The sequence below is a fragment of the Cervus canadensis genome, chromosome X (genome assembly GCF_019320065.1).
Source record: "Cervus canadensis isolate Bull #8, Minnesota chromosome X, ASM1932006v1, whole genome shotgun sequence".
Lineage (NCBI taxonomy): Eukaryota > Metazoa > Chordata > Mammalia > Artiodactyla > Cervidae > Cervus > Cervus canadensis.
Genome location: NC_057419.1, coordinates 39,825,920 through 39,846,907, shown reverse-complemented (window position 1 = coordinate 39,846,907; position 20,988 = coordinate 39,825,920). Strand labels below are relative to the sequence as shown.

At 48.3% G+C, this 20,988-nt stretch overlaps 1 protein-coding gene across 6 annotated transcripts in view; it reads right to left on the bottom strand.

The window, feature by feature from the left end:
- Positions 1 to 20,988, bottom strand: part of STARD8 (StAR related lipid transfer domain containing 8) — an 86,488-nt gene that overhangs the window by 38,986 nt on the left and 26,514 nt on the right. Inside the window, exon 1 of one of the 6 annotated variants that reach the window (XM_043458750.1) lies at positions 9,786 to 9,863. The exons of 2 other annotated variants lie outside the window; for them this stretch is intronic. The gene's annotated coding sequence lies outside the window, so the exon portion shown is untranslated. Of the gene's footprint in view, positions 1 to 2,631; positions 2,853 to 2,874; positions 3,053 to 9,785; positions 9,864 to 20,988 lie in introns of those variants that run through there. 3 more of the 6 variants (XM_043458749.1, XM_043458752.1, XM_043458751.1) reach the window with 3 other exon arrangements.

The window sequence follows — 20,988 nt, the reverse complement described above, 5'->3', positions numbered from 1 at the left end:
TCTGTCAGTCACCTTCCCATCGGTCAAAACTCACTGTTCCCCAGGTCAGTCTTCCCAGGGCAAAACATCCTCAACAACAGGAAATATGAACTGCTAGAATATTTGATGATATTAAGGAACTGCTTTCAGGTGAGACAGTGGTGCAGTATCTATCATTTGAATCTCTATCATTCATACATATATATGTAATATGACTATTTATAGATAAACTGATAAGGTGTCTGGGATTCATGCCAAAATAACAAGAGAGTGAAGTATAAATAGGGAAGGATTGGCCATGTGTGGCTAATGGGACTTTACTCCATCAATCATCTCTACTTTTATGTATGTTCGAAATTCTTCATGATAATTTTTCAAAGCCCTCACCAAGGTAAAAACTTGGTGTGTCATGTATCATCCATGCCACTAACTTCCATCTACTAGATGGCAGATTTCCAGAAGGTGGGGGTTACACTTTGTGTCCTTCACAAGAACTAGTACCAAGAACTTAATGACTAATAATTTATACAGCACTTGGTAGTTTACCAAGCACTTAGCCATGGATCTTCTCAGTTAATCTACTGAAGTGGAAAAAGCAGGGAGAAACCATGAATCTAAGAGATCGAATGGAACAGCAGAGACTGAATTAGAACCTCCATGTGTCCTGCTCCCAGTCCCCTGTTCTTCGCCCGACACCACGCTAGAGTCCTGAGGAACTTTACCTCCAGTTCTGCAGTTCCAGCAAGGTCGGGGTAAACAGGGACAGCAACAGTGGGGCATGCAAGTTCCAAAGTGGAAGGCTGAGCAGGAGGAGGCTCAACACACACAGCACTTCAGATTGGTGACAAGGGCCCAGACTGGGGCCTCCTGTCCAATGACTCAAATTTACTAGGACCTGTTCCCCCTTCATACACACACATAAACCAAGGCCCCAAGTCATAGATGAACAAAGCTGCAGTAAACACTTGACACCAACAACTATGTGCCGAGCCCTGTGCTCAACTCCTCTGTTAACAGTTGCAGGGTGGAGGAGTTCACACATCCCATCCTAAAGCCCTTGCATCTTTCACATCCCCTCTTTACTTTATCTGATAACAGCCTCTCAAAGGCCATGGCACTGGATCCTACCCAAACTGGGAGCTCAAGAAAAAAGTTATCTTTAATCTATTCAAGCCAGAGGCAACTCCTTCTAGTGAGAGACCCCATGGCTCACCTTCCCCAAGAAGGTAGAGGCACACCCTGCCTTTGTTAAACCTGTCACCTGCTGAACCTTGACATCTGCCACATCATCCCCATTATAGACTCCATCCTCTCCTCCTTTCGGGACTTTCTGGCTTTTAAGGAACAGAAATTCCAAATCTCAAATCCAGAACATAGTTGGACAAAGGTCAAATCCTGAAAATGAGGACCAGCCCAGAATGTCTAGCAATATGGTAGCTATAGCCTTCGGGTGAGAGTCCCCCACTCCCCAAAATCATCATTCCCATCACACTCTTCTGGGTTACTCTATCAACCACTCAGAAAGCATCTGCAGATGCCACCTCCTCTACTTCTCTACACTCTTGTGCTGCCTCCTCTCATCCCCAGACAAGAATTGTCTTTTATTCCAGGAGGATGAAAGTGAAGGGAAAATTCAGAGAGCAGTAAAACAGACGATGGGTGGGGACATCAACCCCTAGAGTGAGGGCAGGAACAGATCCACAGTAGGAGTCAGGGTTTGAAAATAGCCCTTGGTATGATTCATCACTGTCTCCTCCAGCGCCCCCCGACATGGGTGCTCTGAGTGAGATGGCGACAAGCCAGGGCCCTCCAGCCCAATCTCTGGGGCCCAGGGCTCAGGGTTGACCCCACTACTCTCCACCTTCAGTCTGGCTGCTGTCTTGGTTGCCTTTTCCAGCACCAATAGTTTTCCAGCTGGCTTAGCTGCATAATCACGACAAGGTTCTCCATCTGCATAGCTCCTGTCACCCCAAGCATCTCAGAAACAGCACTTTACCAGCCAGCTTAAGAGCCTGGGCCCACGCAGCAAGTCACCAGATGTCAGGGTGGAAGAGACTGGCCCCTTATATACTGAAATCCAGCCCACTAACCAAGATGCAGTTGAAAACACTGGCCCACAGAAGTAGCATGACTCGCCTAAGGTCACATGAATTAGTGGCTGAACTTTGGTTTTCTGAGTTGTAACTCAGTACTTTAAAAAGTCTTGGGAGAACAGAAATGGAGGAGAGAACCTCATACTATCTAAATGGGGAAATCCCCAAAACTTCCACTAAAAGGCTCACAGGCTCTCTAATCCAAAACCATCTTGGACTTCATGGGGTAATGAAGCCCTGAAAGACGCGACTTATCCAAAAGATTTCGCTTGATCCCCACCGCTGTCTTAATATCAGGAAAGTCCGGGCGTTTCTCAGAAGGGAAGGCAGTGGCCTGAGGGGAAAGCCCAGGCCTCCCAACCAGGGGCTTCCTGGAAATGCGCTCAACAGAAGAGGAAGGAGAACAGGAGAGGAAAAGCGGCATGACTCGACCACAGAGCCCAAGCGCCGCCACCCCGCTCAGTTTCAGCCCGCCTCCGAAGCCCCAGAGCCGCGGCTCTGGGCTCCAACCAGGCCCGGGGGTAATGCGCGGACAGCTGCCTTCCACCACCCGACTCACGGGGCTTTCTCGGGAGAATCGCGGCCGGCGGGCTCCGGGAGTCCCCCAATTTCGGCGACTCGGGCCTCAAATCCCGGGGACGCAAGTGGCTCGGTTCGTTCCTCTTGCGCCTCCTGTGGACGCTGCGCAGCTGAACCGCTACGAGCGGGGCCGGAGCGCGCTGGAGAGGCGAGGCGAGGGAGCCCTGGCGCTCCTGGCGCCTCGCCGGCCCCGACCTCCTCCAGCCGTCGCCCTAACTCCCACCTGAAGGTCGCGTCCGTCGCTTTGGGTTCGAGACTCGACGCAGCTGCCAGCGGGCGGGAGGCACGCGCGGAGCCTGGGGTCGGGCGCGTGTAACGGTGCCAACCAGAGGAGCAGCTGCTGCGGCCGCTTAGCTGTTGTCAACCCGGAGCCACTCTCGGCGCAGGTGGGGACGGAGCCGCGGCGAGTCCGGCGGCGGGGACGCCCCGCCCACCTACGGGACCTTCAACCAATGAGGGCGCAGTCCGGCCCACCGAGCTCCCCAGAAAGCGGCCCAAATTGTGGTGGGTGGGGCTCTGCCATCAAGTTGTTCCAATCCCCGGGCAGCTGCCTCCACCTCCGGTCACACCGCTGAGGGGGAGCGGAGGTGGGGGGGCATTGAGGGCAGGTACAAACCCTGGGCCAGCAACTAAGGGTGAAGAAGCGGGGTGACTGGCGTGCAGACTAATATCTATTGAGCTCTGTGTCTGGCACTCGTGTGGGGGATTTAAATACTTAGACCATGTGCTCGGGAAGGTTCAGTTGTTTGCTAGGGATAACTTACAGGGAGTTCGGAACACACAACTTTGGTGAGATCCCTGATTAGTTGGGGCAACCAAAAAGAACATTAGGTATTTGGGAAGGAAGTTGCCAGTCCCACCTTGTTCAGGCCTCAGCATTCTGCAGCTCCCCCACGATTCCCAGCTCTCTGCCCCGTGTCCAAACTCTATTTGTGCAGAGAAATGTAGGGGAAACTTGGGGTATCTGCATTAATCATGTTAAAAATCCCTCATAGCTCAGTTGGTGAAGAATCTGCCTGCAATGCAGGAGACCCCTGTTCGATTCCTGGGTTGGGAAGATCTGCTGGAGAAGGGATAGGCTACCCACTCCAGTATTCTTGGGCTTCCCTTGTGGCTCAGCCGGTAAAGAATCCTCCCACAATGCAGGAGACCTGGGTTTGATCCCTGGGTTGGGAAGATGCATTAATCATGAAATGAGAAGGCTCCCAAGAGTTGTGACAAGTACCACCAGAAAGCCTGTTTAAATTCAGTAAGAAACAGAGTGTAAAGTTTTGATTTCTCTCTTGCCTTTCCTCACAAGGGTCCAATACAATTTCACACTTTGATTTCATGGTTGAATCAGGGACTCCTATTAGCCAGGGATGGGAGTACCCAAGACCCCACGCCATCCAATCACTATCCTCCACATTTACAAAATAGAAACTAAGAAGAAATGACTCACTCAGGTTTTCCCAACAAATCCATGGCAGGAATAATACCTGCACACTAGTTATTTTCTCCTGATAGATGGGAGATTTCATACCTAACAAATGGGAGAAATGAAGCTGAAGTTTTTAGAAAGCAAGGACTGCATCCAACTTGTTGCCCAGAGTACACAACACAGAGGAGAGCAAAATTTAATGTTTTTTAGCACTGCAACTTTCTTAAAGTCGTCTGAGGCAATGGCAGAGCTAGACCTAGCCCCAGGTGCCCCCCCCCTTTTGCCTGGCCTTCAGTACACTAGGCCAAATTGGGATTCTTCCACCTTCCTTCCCTGCCAGCCCTGATGAGAATGAGGGGAGAAATGGTGAAGCAAGGTGTGTACATCTCTGTTCCTCTCAATGGCAAGACTGCACACAGCTGGCACTTTGTTCAAGACAAGCCATGTCCTCTTGGGTCTTGGGTGTGGATGAAGCCTGAATGCCACAACTTTGGTGAGATCCCTGATTAGTTGGGGCAACCAAAAAGAACATTAACTGAATCAGATATGGTGGGTTCTGAGACACCCAATTCTTTAAAAAGAAAAAGAAAGAAAAGGTTATCAAACCAGAAAACTACAAAAGGGAAAACTACAGGAAGTGAAAAACCACAAAAAGTAGAAAAACTACAAAAGGAGCAATTACTATAAATAATTAGAACAAGAGCTTCACAATGCCTATCATAGACTAGGTAATCAATAAAAACCTCTGGTCATAAGTGAACACAATAGTCAACAAAAGCTACAATCCTAATATTTGCGATGCACATTGTGACATTCTGAAATGGCCCAAGCAGATGTCTAGGCTATTTCTGTGGGTCTTTTTTTTTTTTTTAAAATCTCTTTCCCATGAGCTTCAGAAAAGCAAGGAAAGCTCGGTTTCTTCAGAAAAACAAAGATAACTCATCTCCTTCAATCACCAGCATCCCTTGCTTCCCAAGATCCCCAACCTAAGCCAGAGTCTTGCATGAACAGATATTCAGCAACGGTTCCTGGAAGATGAGAACATGGTATCTTTTCACAGGTCCCTTTCTGGGCAGCATCTTGAATGACTCTGGAGATAATGGGAACCTCCAGATTCTTGCCATCCCTTTTCCTATAACCCCTGCCCCCATTTCCTGTGTGTCCTATAGTGCTGCTGCTGCCCTAGATGCCAGCTGAACCATCAGGCAGAGAAGTGTGGTCTTCGTGAAGGTAGACTGAGGGCAGGTGACTAAGTCTCAGGGTGCATGCATGTGTTTCTATGCCTGAGGCATGGGGCTGCCCTCATTCTATCACTACCATAGTCCACTGTGTTGTACAAAAGGCAGGACAGTGGATTCTGGAGTCAGACAGCCTGGGTACAGAAATGCAACTCTCCTACTTACTAGCTGTGTACCTTGGGCAAATTTACTTTCCAGCTTTCTGTGCCTCAGTCTCCTTATCTGTAAAGTGTGGACGATAATCACAATCCTGACCTTATATTGTTGCTAAGCAGATCCACTAGACTAAATTACCTAGAACAGTGACTGGCACCTAGAATGTGATTCTAAGTCAGATATGATGATAGAGGCACTGAGCAATGGTGGAGTGAGTCCTGGATCAGGAAATAGGAGAGTTGGGTGCTAATATCTATGGCTTTCTGTCTGTGTCACCCAGGAAAAGTCATTGTGCCACTCCAACTGTCAGTTTCCTCATCTGTAAAATGAGTGGAGAGCACAATCTCTAGTGGGCAAAGTTGAGACAATGGATGTGAGTACTGTAAAGGGTGACAGGATGGCACTGAAGGTGTTGCAGAGCCAAGCTTTTGCCAGAGCCAATCAACCCTTTCCTTCTAGGCAGTGGTAGAGAGAAACTCCATACGCTGTTACCCTGAGTCTTACTTTGAGACACTTGTGTCTCAATAAGTGCCTATCTGAGAAATTAACAACAGTTCCTACACCCCTCCCTGTCCAGATGGGAATTCTTTGGGCTATTGCCATCAGACCCATAGTCCCACTCCAGAATGGTCCAGGGTAACATCAGGAAAGAACCCAAAAAGCTCTTCCACTACTCTTTCCCATGCAGCTAAAGGAGCAGCAGCAAATAATTCCAGGGAACTCAGTAGGGAAGAAAATAAGGGGAGGAGGAGCTGTGAGGGAAAAATAAATTAGACCAGCCCCACCCAGCACATGACCATGGGTGCCTTGACACATGCACTCACACTTACACACACATTCAAACAGGCCTCACGGAAAGCCCACCAGTCAGGCCTGGGAGGGTAAAGGCCTGCTCCCTGGAGGTTTAGGGCCCCCCAGCCTCATGAAAGGGGGCTTTTGATCAGGTTGCCACAATGTGGGATTGTTACAGCTTGTTAAAAAAAATTCCTGAGGAGCCATGGCCACATCAGGGGGATTTGCGCTCAGAGGGGCAGCTGGAGTAAGGCCAGATGTAGAGAGGTGGGAATGTAGTAGGGGGAGTGGCTTCCAAAGGTGAGGGGCACACAAGCACCTCACTGAGCACTGCCAAGTAGAGGTGGGGGACAGAGAGCTATGTCCTTGGAAGAGCACAAAGACCCCCCTGTCAGCCCACAACCCAGGGGACCACCATGGCTATGCTCACCCTGCATGCCAGAGCACCCTGCAAGGGGGAGCTCTGTGCTGGGCTGGGGCCCCTTGGCTGGCTGCAAGGGGAGCTTGAGCACTGGCTGAGCCAAGCACAGGCTAGGGGAGTTTCAAGGGTCACTTGCCTTCTCTGAACTAGGATACAGAGGCAGAGAGTGTTGGGGCAGCTCATGACTGCCTCCGGACATGTGAACTAGGGAACTGGAGGCAGAAAATTCAGGCCCACTTAGTCTCTGTCCTCAGCTCTTCCCCAGACATCCAAGGGCCTGCCCCATCCCAACCCTCAACACCTCCAAACACTAGATAAAAGTGTCAGCTTGAAGGCCTGCAGCATGCACACAACAGACCTAGCAATGAACCCATTTCACATCCAGGCTGGGACTCTGGCCTGGCTTTACAGGGCTGTCTCAAAGGAGCTAGAGGTTTTCTGCTGCAAGCCCCCCATCCCTGGCCCACAATACCCCCCCTCCACACTCAGTTCCCTTGGGGAGGTCTGCCTGCTTTGGGTCAAAAAAAATAGGTGGGTTCACACTGGGCACACACTCCCAGAGCAGGATGTCCACCCCCAGCCCCCACGGCCCACGCCATTCCTGTCCTTCAGAGGAAGGTCACAGTGTGCTGAAGGGAAATAAGCAAAAGAAAGCTCACTTCCAGCTAGAGACTGTCACCTTGCCCTGCACCTTCCCCATGCACACAAACAAGCAGTTGAGGTCAGAGGAACCTCCCTCTACCTTCCCCAACAGCCACCTCTGTCCAATCTAGCTTCAGTCCTCAAACTTGCTCCTTCCTGTCTAGGCTCAGTTTCCTCATCTGAAAAAACAGGATTGGGTCCTGGTTTCTATGGTCCCTTCTTTCCAGATTATTCTCTACTCCTGTGAGTCTCTCTGTGTGTTCCTGTGGGAGTAGGACTCCCAGAAAATTACATGCATGGAGCTTCTGTAAAGGAAGGGATGGTGGAGTGTGAGGGTCCTGAGGGCAGGGATTAGCAGGGGCCCAGGCAAGAAAGAGCGGATGAAAGTGTGAAAAAAGAATGGGGGGCTGAGATGAAATTCAGAGCAAGGGAGGGGCTGAGGCCAAGCTGGCCCAGAGGACTGGAGACTCGGCCTCCGCCTTCAGTGCTGTCCTCAGCTCATCCTGCGGCAGTGGACACCCAGAGCCTCTGAACTAAGCTCAAGATCCTGCCCCCTTGCCAGGGCCCTTCCACATGTCCCTCCCGGGAGGTAGCTCCCAAGACAAACTCTGGGAGTGTGAGGAGGAGATGAAGGAGGAGGGGTTCTTCTTTTCCACCCACAGTCTCCATCATCAGCCCACCACAGCCTGACCTCATGATGCAGCCCACAAAGTTGGAGAGCTGCTGGGGCGAGGGGGTGAAAGGGGACAGAGAGTAGCTTTTACAGTTCCTGCCCACAGCCTGGCCCAGACCAACCCCGTGATTATGGGTCTCTAGGGTTTGGTAATCTCAACTCAGGCAGACAGTGCCAGACGTGTGGCCACCTATCCACCCTGTCTCCTTCCCTTGAAGGATATCCCTCAGAGGTCCCAGGATGGCATCAGAGAGGGCATGGGATGTGTGATGTGGCTCCAAGGTCACTCAGCAATGGCTTGGATTTTTGGCTTTGGACTCCTGTTTTCATCTCAGTGTGCCCTTCAGCAAGCACAGCTCTCCCCCTTCCCCAGTATCCCTACACACACACACACACACACACACACACACACACGTTCTGATTCGACCCTAAGCCAGGGCCAGAGCTCCCCTACACATACACAACAACCTGTCAGTCAACATGGTGGGCATCCAGGCACCCTTAGGGGCTTGGGTAGGGAACAGGGTAGATAGGCCCAACAAGGGTCCCTGTATTCCTGGAACTACCACGCCAGTGCAGAAGGCAACAGCACCCCTAAATGGAGAATGCTCAACCCAGGCAGGCAGGCAGCCAGGTGAGGTCTTGAAGGACAGGGAGAGGAGAAAAGACAGCAAGGTTGGACACCTGATGTGTCTGAATCAAGCAGCCCCCCCCAAGAAACACCAGGAAAGCTGCTCCTGGGTTCCAATGCCACCAAGACTCCTGGATCAGGGGCCAGGACACTGCAACTCTGGCTTCTACCCTGCTTCTACCACAAGGATACTGTGTGACTAGGCTGAGAATCTTGCCCTCTCTGGTCTTCAGTGCCCGCATAATAAGATGGTCTGATCTGAGGATCTCCACAGCCCCCATCCTTCAGTGCATTCACACATTCCATGACAAATCTAAACCTGGTTTGCTATTCCTTATGTGGCATTTGAGTGGGAGCAAGGGGAGAAATTACCAGGGGAAAAGAACGGGCAGAACCTGAAAGGTTTTTTTCAGTGCTCAAAGAAATATATATATTTTTTCCGTTTTAAAAAAGACAAAGTGCCAGGCACTCTTGGAGACTTTCCGGAGTGGAAAGAGACCATGGGGATGGAGTTTTTAGGCTTTTCTAGCTGACTAAAAAGGTGCTGCCAGGGTGGCTGGGCTGTGTCACACAACTATGGGACAGAGTGGGGAAGGAAAGTGCCCTTGGAGTGATAGAGTGTGTAGGGAGCTACGGGTTCGGTAGTAAGACATGGAGACAAAACATGGGATAGGATGGACAGACATTCGAATGAAGAGGTAAAAATACATATATTGGAACAGGAAGACATACAGGAGGGTGCAAATGCCATGCCAGAGGCAGCGACAAAGTGCTAGAGAAATAGGGAGCCGGGAACATACTGTTTATTAAAACTGCCTACTATGTGTTAATAACCATAGTAGGCAGTTTTTGCTCTTTCTGAGAGTAGGATGCCCGCCCAAGGAGAGGTGGGGAGGGAGGAAGCCAGACGGACTATAGAGATCAAAGTATGGTGTACCCAGGGACAGAGCGAGAGATGGCTAGGAATTATAAGCAAGAGGACTGCAGGGGTGAAAGGTCTGAAACGGGGGTGGCGGGGGGAGGGGGCTGCCAGTCAGGCGCGGGGTTGAGATAGGACAGACGAGATGGGAGGCGGCGAGGAGACCGGGAGTGCGGAGCCGGCGGCGGGCGGCAGTGCAGCCGAGCCCTGACTTTCCGCAGGGTCCGCTCGGCTCTGATCACCTGGTTTCCAGCTCTGCGGTCTCAGCGGGTGCCCTTCATATCCCGCGGCGTCCAACTCCGGAGCTTCAGGATCCGCAAGTCCCGCCCCCAGCCCAGAGCTTCGGCCGTGAGTTCGCGGTGGCGCTTGCGCCTCTGGTGGCGGCCGGGGACTCAGCGCTCGGTTGGCGCCACCGAGGGTGGGAGGAGCCAAACGAGCTCCGCCCCTCCAGGGGCGACTAAAAAGTTCCACGTCTCCACCTTGAGCAGAAACTCCCACTTCGCCGTCTCACACCGACTTCAAGTCATTTGGCTCCACTACGCTGCCTCGCCAACCGGCCATGTTGTAGTCCCCCTCTGGCCTTCTCCACCGGACCCCCTATTTGAGAAGTGTCTCACTACCACCACTTCTTCCACTCCAGTTCGAGATAGTGAAAGTCTTCTTGGTCAGCATGTCAGCCCCTCCACCTCCTGTCTACCCCAGATCTCACATGTGGCATGTGGTATGACAGAAGACCTTGTGCAACAGCCAGATGGTCAGGGAAACAATGGCTGCCGCCTTCTTGGCTGACTGACTGACTCACTCCTCGGCCTACTCCACTCCCACACTTCTCACCACCCCTGTTTTCTGTCTGACAAGAGCAGCTGGACCCTGGGTTCCAAAAGGTACCCCCTTGAAACTCTCCTAGTGCCAAGAACACCTTGGACCTTATGAGCAGGAGCATTCCTTAAAGACTGTTTTGTGTTATAGTCTCAAAACTGAGATCCAAGAATACAAATGACTCGGCCATCACCTAAGAAAGGAATGATAATCTCTATGTTGCAGGACAGTTATGAGAATCTAAAGGGCTGATCATTGTACCTGGCGCAGAGTACAGTCTCCATAAAAAAAATTTGCTTTTATTCTCAAAGATATCAGCACTGGGCATCTAACTACCAAAAAACGCCTGGACCCAGGACCCTAAGTTACATAACCCATTCCCTTACCTTTAACTTCTACCTACACAAGCAAACTTACATTACCTGATTGGGAATTGTGGGCAGTCCTACCAGCCTTTGTTTACAATGGAGGAAAGGCAGTAAGATGCCAACTCACAGACCTGGCCGTTTCTATTCCACTCTGGTGGTATCTAGTAAAGGGGTAGAGATTTTACCCTAACTGTGGCATCACCTGGGCCATTTTTCCTCTCTGAGCTTCAGTTTCCTCATCTGTAACATGAGGATAATAGTTCCAACATGAAGATAATAATTCCAACATGAGGACAGGTGATAATAAGGATAAGATACAGACATGAAGTTCACAGCCCCTCCCTCCCCTCTCCTGTCTCTCCTTTGTGCCACAAGATGAGAGCTTAGCAAACCCATTTGTGAGGGACAGGCTGGGAAAAGGAAGAGGTTTGTGAATTGATTTGTGCTTATTTGTCTGAAATTTGCACCCATTTTTCGCAGCATCAGTGGCAGAGTTGGAAGGATTGAAAGATTAACATGTTGATGATCATCATGTCATTTGCCCTTTGCCAGGACAGAGCTGGCACAACAGTAGGTGTTAACAAATATTTATTGAATGAATATATTCTTCACATGGGGAAGAGAACTTGCCCAAGGTCACACAGTGAATTCATTTCAGAATTGAAACATCTCCTGTCTACTTTCACTAGACCATTCTGCCTTGTGGAGTTCTTGTTTATCCCTTGTATGATCACAAATCAGTAAGGAACCCACTTTTCTCTCCCAGCACCCACTGGCCTATTAGGAGTCCCCGTTCTGGAAAAACAGCCATCAGGAGGGCCCTGTCTGTGGCTAGCTTGGTGCTGCCAAGCCTTTGACTTTTGAGTTTCTGCAGCCCGTACACAGAGCCTGCCACAAGGGCAAGTTCTCTTCTGAGGAAAAGGAGGCCTTGGTCAGCTTCATCCAAGGACAGGAGTTTCCCTTTTGCTCTCTGGTGGGGTTGGCGTGCAGGCAATAGTCCCTTGCAGCAGCAGCCTAGAAGGAAGGATGGCAGCAGTCATTTCCTACCCTGCTAAGGCATCTCTCTCCCTGGCCAGTCCTTGCCCTATTTCCTGAGTTCCATTGCTTGGGCTCTGGCCAGAACAGTAATATGAAAGGGCTTCAAAGTTTAACATGAATCACAGGACCTAGGAACTGGAAAGGAGCCCCAGAGATCATTTATTCCCATCTACATCCCATTGCGGGAATGCCCTCTGTTAATAAATAGGAGGGGGCATCTGACTTAACCTCTTACAGCTTCAACTTCCTGTCTCGACAAATGGACAGGATGACCCTATTGACAGTGTTGTTGTGGGAGGAAATGTGAGAATGGATTTAATAAAAGCTAATGTGGGGCATCCCTGGGTTGCTCAGTGGTGAAGAGTCCACCTACCAATGCAGGAGGCATGGCTTCGATCCCTGGTCCAGGAGGATCCCACATGCAGGGGGGCAACGAAGCCCATGTGCCACAACTATTGAACCTGTGCTCTAGAGCCTGGACGACTAGAGAAAAGCCTGCACAACAGTGAAGACCCATCACAACCAAAAATAAATAAATAAATAAAATTAAAAAAAAATAAATAGAAGCTAATGTGTATTAAGCACTAACTATAGGATTGGTCAAAAAGTTCTTTCAGTTTTTCTGTAACGTCTTATGAAGAGACCTGAGTGAACTTTTTGGCCAGCTCGATATATGCCTGGCATTGTTCTAAGTACTTTTTGTGTATGAATCTATTTTCTTACCATAACCAATAAAGCATTTAATTATCATCACCATCCCATTTTATAGATGAGGAAAGTGAGGGCCAACAAAGATAATGTAACTTGCTATGTTCACACAACTAAAAAGTGATGATGGCAGAATTTGAACCCTGAATCTCAGTTTTCACCCATGTGGTGTGGAGATCACCCTTACCCCAGAGAATGATCCACTGTAAAAGTCCCATGAACTCACTTTTGTTTGGCTGGAACTTTTGTACCCAAGGACCTGTAAGGCTGAGAGGGAAGAATGTGTAGAACTCCCAGGGGCTGAAGCTGTAACCTGAAGCTTTGTATCCAAGCAGGGAATGTCTATAAAATCCCTGCTCTTAAACATCTTGAATTTTCCAGTTAATTCCGATGTACATTCATATTGTTTTCATATAAAAATGGTGCTTTAATCCTTTAAGCCTTTCAGGAAAGTTGATACTCCAGGAAGATGAGCCACATTGGTCCTATGCATCCATATGCCTCTAAGCCCCTGCCTTAGACCCCAGGGATACCAAACGCCTGGCACATGGAAGGCTTTCAGTCACTGAGAATAGACAATATCATTTATGAAGCACTTGTTATATGAGTCAAAGTTATAAACACTTTCCATGTATGATCACACTTTAGGCATTGCAATAGCTCGGTGAGGAGGTCAAATTATTATCATTGCCCTCATTTTTGGTGGGAAAATTGCAGCACAGAGAGATTAAGTAATTTGCCCAAGGCTGCACAGTTGGGAAGTGACCACTGGGCTTTAAACCCAGACAAATCTTTCAGCTTTGGTTAGTAATCACTATACACACTGCCTCTCCAGCCACGACAGAATCTTTCACCCATGCATTGCCACAACTTCAAACCAGGAAAATTGAGTTGGCAGAAGCAGACCTTATTCCAATGAGATGAGAATCTCCTTGAGGGCAGAGATGTAGCATCTTCTCCCCACAACCCAGCCAGGAGCTGGTTCTCCATTCATGTGTGGCAACTGACAGTTTCCTGGCTCCAGCAATCTCTTGGACCCAGCACCTGTTGGGCTGGTGAAAGAGCACTAGCATTTCACACAGGAGTCCTCTGCCAACCTCCATAGCAAAGATCCAGATTCATAAAGGGCTATCCATCACCTACAGGGACAAGTCCACACATCTAAGTTTGACATTTATAGTTCCACACAAGCTCACTCAGCCAAAGCAGCTGGCATTCCCAGAACACACTAAACTTCATTAACTATCCTAATGTGTTACATGTGTTCTTCTCTCAACACACACACACACACACACACACACACACACACACACACTCACAATGCTTATCCTTATTTCCTTCACTAATTTCACATTTACATAGTGCTTTCAATGTACCTACTGTACATTTCAATGGCACTACTGTAAGCTTTTTGTATATTTTAACTCATACAGTCATCACACTAACCCTGTAGGTATTATTATCCCATTTTACAGTTGAGGAAACTGAGGCATAAAGAGGTTAAGGTATTTGCCCTATCTCCTTCACTGGGCAAAGTCCCACAGACCCTGTAGCCCCTCTTATGAACAGAATAAGCCATTCCCTTTCCAGTCACTCCTTCAGGTCAGTTTCATCAGCAATAATTCTATATTGAATTATCTGTATGTCTTCCTTGTCCAATAAGAGTTTGAATCCTCTGAGGCCTGGGACTGTGTTTTTATTATTTATGGCATATACATTGATCAGGAAGGAGCTTGGCACAGAGTTGGTATTTAGGGAATATTTGTTCAAGGGCTGAATGAATGACTCAGAAGCAGCCTTGCCCAAACTCACTGGTGGCAGAAAGATTTGGGGTCTTCTCTCCCCAACATCACTAGGGTAGAGGAACATCAAGATGGCTTGGTGACCAAACATGAAATGCAGCCACCTTTGGTGAGAGGAGAAGACAGAGAAGGCCTCTGCCTCCCTTCCTGCCCTTTGTGTGGTTAACTCAAACCTGGCACCCTGACCACAGAGCCATTTGAGCTGATGGGGCATCTACATTTATCAAGTCTTGAAAGCTGACAGCTCTGGGTTCTGCTCCAAAGAACTGACCTCACTGGTTTCTGTGTTTCCCTCCCAAGGGCCCCACAACGGTCTGCAATTCAGAGGTTCATATGGAAAAGAGCTTAAATGTCATTCCCCCAGGGAGTTGGGGTTTGCTGCTTTAAGGCTCAAATGTTATGCTTCAGTCAACTTGCTCTATCCTTCCCACACTGGCCAAATGCACTCTGTGGACAAGTAGAGGGCAGTTTGGGCACAACTCTGGCCTCAAGTCCTGGTTCCACCATTCAGTAGCTGTGTAACCTTTGGCTAGTTACTGAACCCGTTTCTTCATCTAGAAAATGGAAATAATATTTTCCTGCCCCACAGACCTTTAGATAATGGATCTGAGAGCACTTTTAAATGGAAATGACCAGACATAGAGTTGTGGTGGAGTACTTCTTGGATCAGTGTTCTGCCTCCAACTGAAGGCAGAAAGGTGAAAGATGGAAACTGCCTTTCCTGTCTCCTCTTAGCTGTGTCTGACTATGGCCCAATCATTAGCCTTTTCTGGGCCTTAGTAAAATAGAAAGGAGCATTCCTAGGTCCTGGAAGCCTAGTTTTATAAGAGTTACTGGACGGGCAGCAACAGTGTATAAGTTGCACAGATTTATCAGCTCCAGAGAAGAGGTCCCTAAGAACTGCAACTCTCAAAGCAGCCTGGACTTTGAACATCAGCATCAATACTACTTACTAGATGACATGTCATATCACTTTTCTGGGCTTCGGTTTCATCACTATTAAAGGGAGATGGTAACACCTACTTGGACTGCAAGGAGATCAAGCCAGTCAATCCTAAAGGAAATCAGTCCTGAATATTCACTGGAAGGACTGATGCTGAAACTGAAGCTCCAATACTTTGGCCACCTGATGTGACTCATTGGTAAAGACCCTGATGATGGGAAAGATTGAAGGCAGGAGGAGAAGGAGACAACAGAGGATGAGATGGTTGGATGGCATCACCAACTCGATGGACACGAGTTTGAGCTAGCTCTGGGAGTTGGTGATGGACAGGAGGCCTGGCATGCTGCAGTCCATGGGGTCACAAAGAGTCGGACACAACTGAGCTACTGAACTGAACTGAACTCAACTCAACTCCTACTTTCCCAAACTGTCATGTGACCCAAATGAGATATCATCAATAAGATAAGCTTGTCAGTGGCAAATCCACCCCTTAGCCCTTCACCTGCCTCCTTGCTTCCTTCCTGTACTTCCTTCCTTGTCAGCCTGTGTCATGCAGGCTGATCAGTTTAGTGTCCACTAATTCTTTCCGCTTTATGTGGGAAGTAGCCATAGCACCTACCCACAGTTGCACCCACTCCCACTCCCCAACTTTATCACACACAATTTCACCCCGATGGAACTTGCAGACGCCCCTCCTCCTCTCCCCATTACCTGGCAAGATTCAGTACCACCAAACAGGAACAGGGACCCTGCAGTCTGGCTCAGGAGTCCAGGACTCAGTCCATTTAAGCAGCTGGCCTTGCCATGAACGGCTTTTGTGTCAGGGAAAGAGTTTGCAGGGATGGGGGAGTCAGTCATCTACACCCTCACCTTTATGTGACTAGCCAGGAGGACTGGCAAGTCATGGCAGTAAAGAGACTCTGTTTGCATCCGTCACTAGGTGTGTTCTTTTGGGATTCCAGGCTAGTACGTGAGAGAGCACCCAATGGGCCAGGGCCTTCACTGAAGCCCAGCATGGATTTGGTGTGCCCTCAGAAAGCATCTGCTCCACCCCCTCATTATACAGATGGAGATCCTAGGCCCATCCAGGGAGGGGCAAGCAACTCAGGGCCCTGTACCCAGGCTTTGTCCTTCAGTATTTGCCCTTGTCTTGCCCTGCCCTGCAGATTCTGTCATCCTCCTGAGGTCTTATGGGTCTGAGTGGTTCAAATGATCAGGTCAGAAGGGATCCAGAGAAGTCCCACATTTCTCTGAGGGGTTGTTGAGTCACTAAACCATATCTGACTCTTTGTGACCACATGGACTGCAGCATGCCAGGCTTCCCTGTCCTTCTATATCTCCCAGAGTTTGCTCAAACTCGTGTCCATTGTGTCAACGAGGCCATCCAACCATCTCATCCTCTGTCTCCCCTACTCCTCCTGCTCTCAATCTTTCCCAGAATCAGAGTCTTTTCCAGTGAGTCAGCTGTTCACATCAGGTGGCCAAAGTATTGGAGCTTCAGCATCAAGCCTTCCAGTGATTATTCAGGACTGATTTTCTTTAGGATTGACTGGTTTGATCTCCTTGAAGTCTAAGGGACTCTCAAGAGTCTTCTCCAGCACCACAATTTGAAATCAATTTTTCAGTGCTTAACCTTCTTTATGGTCCAACTCTCACATCCATACATGACTGCTGGAAAAACCATAGCTTTGACTGTATGGACTTTTGTCAGCAAAGTGATGTCTCCACTTTTTAATACTTTGTCTAGGTTTGTCAGAGCTTTCCTTCCAAGGAGCAAGCATCTTTTAATTTCATCGCTGCAGTCACTGTCTGCAATGGTTTTGAAACCCCCCAAAATAAAATTTGTCACTGTTTCCACTTTTTCCCCATCTATTTGCCATGAAGTGATGGGACTGGATGCCACTATCTTAGTTTTTGAATGTTGAGTTTTAATTCAGCTTTTTCACTCTCCTCTTTCACCCTCATCAAGAGGCTCTTCAGTTCCTCTTTGCTTTCTGCCATTAGAGTGGTATCATCTGCATATCTGAGGATGTTCATATTTCTCCCAGCAATCTTTATTTCAGCTTGTGAGTTATCCAGCCCGGCATTTTGCATGATGTATTCTGCATATAAATTAAATAAGCAGGATGACAATATACAGCCTTGACATACTCCTTTCCCAATTTTGAACCAGTCCATTTTTCCATGTCTGGTTCTAACTGTTGCTTCTTGGCCTGCATACGGGTTTCTCAGGAGGCAGGTAAGGTGGTCTGGTATTCCCATCTCTTTAAGAATTTCCCACAGTTTGTCATGATCCACACAGTCAAAGGCTTTAGTGTTGTCAGTGATGCAGAAGTATATGTTTTTTTCTGGAATTCTCTTGCTTTTTCTATGATCCAATGGATGTTGGCAATTTGATCTCTGGATCCTCTGCCTTTTCTAAATCTAGCTTGTCTATCTGGAAGTCCTCGGTTCACGTACTGCCAAAGCTTAGTTTGAAGGATTTTGAGCATTATCTTCCTAGCATGTGAAAGTGAAAGTTGCTCAGTCGTGTCTAACTCTTTGTGACCTCATAGAATTCTCCATGGAATTCTCTAGGCCAGAATACTAGAGTGGGTAACCTTTCCCTTCTCAGGGGATCTTCCCAACCCAGGGATCAAATCCAGGTCTCCTGCATTGCAGACAGATTCTTTACCAACTGAGCTATCAGGGAAGCCCCTCCTAGCATGTGAAATGAGCACAATTGCATGATAGTTTGAAAATTCTTTGGCACGGCCCTTCTTTGAGATTGGAATGAAAACTGACATTTTCCAGTCCTGTGGCCACTGCTGAGTTTTCCTTATTTGCTGACATATTGAGTGCAGCACTTTAACAGCATCATCTTTTAGGATTTTAAATAGCTGAGCTGGAATTCTATCACTAGGCGGGAACATCTCTAAGGGGAACATCTGTAATTTCTCCTCTGTGTGATATCCTCAGTTAACCCACGCCAAAGTCTGCAAACAAAAGCTGACAAGGTGCAGGTTGTCAGACAAACAGTGGTGAGCCTTGAACACCACTTGCAACACAAGTGTAGCAGTGAAAGGAGTGGGGAGCCAGGCTGTCCCTTTGTACTTCCCCAACAACAGTGAGTTGGAAACCAGGCTGCTGTCCCAGAACCCTGAAGGAGGAGTCTCATGAAAATGTTCTCTCATGCCAAGAGTTCAGTCAGAAGGGCTAAATGGCAGGATTTAGCTCCCATGTCCGCTACATCTCCCCAGACTGGAGAGCTCAGGGACAGGGACCACGTCCCTTGTCAGAACAAAACCCCAAACCCTGTGTAGTTAGAGGCTCTGTGAGGACAGGGCCTTGTCATCTTGTCTTAAAGTCTGGGGTGGGCCCAGCCAGATATGAGGGTCCAGAGGGGCTGTTCATACTCAGGGCCCAGAGACAGGGTCTCTGGGTCAGCCTCCCCTCCCCTCCTACTCACTCCTCCTTTCCTGGCTCTTCTCCATCCAAGCCTGGATGGTCTATGTTCTGGTTTAACCAAGGAGGTTGTTCTCTTTGGCCAAGTTATTATCCTTCAAGCCCGGTGTTGCCATCTGGGTTCCTTTCAGCCTTTGACCTGCTATATAACCTTTGGGCAGGTTACTTGCCCTTTCAGGTCTAATGATACCGTCATCTGATCATAAAAAGGTTAGATGGACTAGATCAGCAGGCTTGCAAACTGTGCCTCACAGTGGCTAGGAAGGAGCCTTAAGGCCTATCGTGGGGATGTTGGGGGAAGGGAAAACAAAGGAAGGTTGAGCCTATCCCACCTTGCTTCAATCAGAGTCATGCTGCTTTTTGTTTTATACTTTGAGCTTCCACGTAAGATTTAGTTTACACCTAAGAAAAAGCAAATGGACTAGACATGTCCTCACACTTGGGCCTCAGTGCCTTTCTGAGTGATCATTACAGGCCATAACACAAGTCAAACGTTTAGAGCAGTGCCCAGCATGTAACAATGGTGACAATGATAGCTGTTATTTATTAAGCACTGAGTGCCAAGCATTGTTTAAAGGTTGTACCGGAGTCAACTCATTTGCTCCTTCCAAATCTTCTCAAGAGGGCGCAATTGTTATCTTCATTTTACACATAGGACACTGAGGCACTGAGAAGTTAAGCAACTTATCCAAGATTGCACAGCTAATGGATAGTGCAACTGGGATTTGAATATAGGCATTTTGACTCTAGGGCCCTCCTTGATCAGTCCTACTATTGGTTCTCAATACATATTTAGTTATTTTTGCTGTTCTTGTTGTTGTTTCCATTGTCATGTTCTCTTATCCTTCATCTGCAAAATGGGCTGAGTTCCACCTCTCAGTGTGACTGTGTGCCTGAAACCAGACCATGGCTGTAGAGCAGAACATTTCTGCTCTGGCAGCCAGGCCAGGCTTCAGTATGCCCTCAAGCTAAATCTGCAGAGGTAAAGCCTACGGTTTGAGGCCACTTCCCCAAAAAGTGCACAAAGGGAAAAGGGTGAGTTTGCTAAGAAAATAAATACTGGCTCACATGCTCAGAGCCTAGAGGAAACCAGAGAGCAGACCAGCGGAAACTTGTAAGGTGGCTGGATGTTCCACAGGCGACGAGGCTCTGCTGACATGCTCAGTTCAGCCCTTACTGACTCAGCAGTCTAATTGCCCTCCATTTGCCCAGGTCAGCCTTCCTTCTTCCATTTCATCTCCTTTTCTGGCTCCCTCTGTTTTTCTCTTCCTCTCTCCACCTTCTCCTTGCTCAGCAAGGCTCATAATAACTTGCCAAACCAGAACTCTCATATTTCTTATATTGCTGCTTGCCAGGGGAATTTCACAGCTGATCCTAACTTCTTCTCCTAAATGATCCCATTCTGGCCATATTCATCTCTTCTCGGGGCTCACTAACCTTCCCCAGCTGGTTCCCTCAACTAGAACTCAAAGCCCAAAGCTTTGTCCCTCTGCCTACCTTTGCTTGACTGTCAGAGCCACTAACTCCCTGGGTGCATCCCTTCTCTTTTCTGGGTCTCAGTTTCTCCATCTGACAAAGGTTGAAGGGGAGGTGGTGATTTGACTAAATGATATCTGAGGAGTTTTCTAGCTCTAATTTACAACCATTTTATATCTGATCCATTTAGAAAATTGAATTTTCTTGACCACTTCTCTCTCTCTCTCTCATTTGTATCTATGTATATGTCTATACACACACACACACACACTGTGTGTGTGTGTGTGCTGAGAACCCTGAAAACAGGACTTTGGGCCAGTATCTGAGGAACTGAGAGCTTTACAAAGTGAATCAGCCTGTTAAAAGCCAAGTGACTTTAGAAAAATGGTTTCCTTGTTTGAAGTTGAGTTTGATTCCAGAGGAAGCTCAGGGAAGTATGTGTCAGAACCCGGGCAGGAGCAAAGCACCAACTCTTCTAGTTGTAGCACAGTCCCTGGGCTTGAGCTCCATGCCTGACCCCCGTCCCCTCCAAGAGTGACCCCCTGCTTGTTCCAGACAAGTCATCAGAACTAGGGGCAATGGGGACCCAACCCTGGATGGGCCAAGATTTCTGATCTCAATGTGCTGACAGAGACAAACACGGAGATAAATAGAGCATCCTTTATAGTTGTCCAAACACTTTTATTTCTTTTGTCTCATTTGGTCCTTACAACAATGCTGTGAGATAGCAGGAGAGAAACTGCTATCCCATTTTACAGAGCAAAGGACTGAGAGTCAAAGATAGGAGAGAATTCACCCTAGCTGAGTGGAGAGCTGAGAGACAAACCCAGGTGTTTAATCTTCAGAG